Source organism: Athene cunicularia (genome assembly GCF_003259725.1).
Source record: "Athene cunicularia isolate RWA chromosome 9 unlocalized genomic scaffold, athCun1 chr9_part2, whole genome shotgun sequence".
Taxonomy (NCBI): domain Eukaryota; kingdom Metazoa; phylum Chordata; class Aves; order Strigiformes; family Strigidae; genus Athene; species Athene cunicularia.
The window spans coordinates 227,647-230,013 of NW_020799111.1; positions in this window are offsets into that span (position 1 = coordinate 227,647).

Consider the following 2,367-nt stretch of genomic DNA (forward strand, 5'->3'; position numbering starts at 1 on the left):
CCCTCCCAGTCATGGTGAATTAATGTTTTAAACTACACACCCACATTCAGTTTGAACAGTCTGTGCTGGTCTCAATGCCACTGCTGACTTCTCTGACCATCAGACTGGTAGTGACCTGCGTGAATTACCTGAATTCTAACAGCAGCACAATCCTAAATGCATTGGTACCAGCTTAAAATGCTTCTACATTCAAGGGGAAGAATCTGTTTTGGGAAAGGTGCTATCAGCTGTGATATTGTAACCGATACAACATCCCAATTTCCTTTGAAAAGGTGTAAACTGCACAGGTTGTCTTGTCTGGGATGGCTCTCCACTCTGATAACAGCTATGAAATCCAAGGTTACAGATCTCTCTTCTAGCAGACAATACTGTCTTCAGAAGCAGCTTAACATGAATTGGAAAAAATACTAGCTACTTCACCAAAAACAACTGCCCTTACCCTACCAAAAATTAGTTACTAGTGTTAACATTATGCTACATAACATAATGATAACATTGTGAACCAGTTCCAGATCAAGGGGAAATCTCTTCCCTGATCATCCCAGTCTAGAGAAGTGAGACCAAAGAAAAAGTGGGGAACATAATAACCTTTAATACACAAGTAGTAGCATCATAATTTTTCCACTTTTGTCAGCAGAACTGGGGGAGTGGAGGGAAAGAAAACAAGAAACCAGCTTAGCTTGCAACAAGGGAAGAGATGGGAGCATGTGTCACACTATCAGGAGTGAAACACTGAAACAATTTATATAGGACAAACACAGAGCAATCTGTCCAACCCACTTCTTAGAAACCACCTAGAAAACTGTCTTTTGAGAATGATCTAGGCTTATTGTATCTTGCCAGAGTGGCAAAGCTCAGACTAGATGGTTACGCTGTCTCTTCTACCCTACATTTACAGGCCTCCAGATAGTGTTACCTCCACACCTAGTGAGAGTTTTTCCTGTGCCTGTTATTCCATCTGTGAAAAACTATACTACTGTGGATGTTTTCGGAAGGAAAAGGTTGGCGTTTATTTGTGGCTTGAGTATGTGGGTGGCCCTACCTATGATTTAGGCCATGCTCCATGAAAATCCACAAGACAACTGTTTTCTTCCAACATCTTAAATCTGAACAGGCAGAATTGGAGATACAGAGCTTTAGCAGATACACAGCTACAAATTACATCATTGCTTCCTTTCCTGTCTTGCCTCTGATGTATATTCCTGTACCAGAGGGAAGGATATCCAATCTACATATGAAACGATACCTGAAACACCACTTTCCAGTTGGGGGGGGGGAAGTAGGGGAGCTGTTATACTATCTATTAAATTGTTTTCTAACCAAAAACAATTGTGTAGCATTTAGATAGCAACAGTAGGAAAAATGGAGACTAAATCATCGGGCAGCAGCTTCGCCTGCCTTACTAAACAGAAAACATGCAATAATGCAATACAACACATATCAGTGTGCAAAATTTTCTCTGTAATTACACAAGTGTAGGAAAAGAAGCGCCTCCTTCAAACTCCTTGGGTCTAACTGCTCTCATCTTCATTTCCCAGCCTTGTGAATTTGCATTCAAACTCTAAACTAGACCTTCAGATCCAAGGACCTTCGTTTGTCTCATCAGTTATGAGTGAACTACTGTTGCTATTACTAACATTCCCAGCACAACCTGCTCTCTTGCTTGTCATCTTGGGGGAAGAAATTACTTCTGCCGTTTGAGAATCCTCTCTACTATGTGGGGAAGGCAGCGTGGGAAGCACTACTTATGTGCCAAGCCACCTTTGCTAGAGCCAAGCTGGGCCCAAGGATCACAAACTCCCTATGCTGAATCCTCTTCAGTACTGTTTGACTGTTGGATCACCCTGTTCTATCAATAACCCGCAATAAAACCACATACAGGACCGGAAAGCAGTTCAGTAAAGAGACTGAACTTCCCCTCTCTCACAGGGCGGCGGCTAGTTCGACCTGAAGAGTCACAGGTGTGGCAGAAACGCCCCTCCAGAGCAGCCCATGACTGGAGCCTCAGTTTTCAGGCCTACCAACGGTGCAACTCAAGAGCCCGAAGCAGCCCACACCTCGGGACACGGGACGGGATATGCCGCCCTGCCGAAAGCGGGGTGGGGGGGAGAGACCACCGCATGCGTGCTATCACGGCTGGAGGCGAGCGAGCCCTCCTTAGCCCCCCCGGCCCTCAGGGGCGGCCCGGGAACACCCCCGGTTACCCGGAGGGCGGCCGCCGCGAGGAGGGGAAGCGGGGCATGACTCATAGGTTTTGTCCGCTCCCTGGTTGGCACCGGAGCGCTTTCCACCGCCGACACAGCGCGGGGCGGCCGCTGGCGGAGGAAGCGGCGCAGGCCGCCGAAGCGCGCCCCTCCGTGTGGCCCC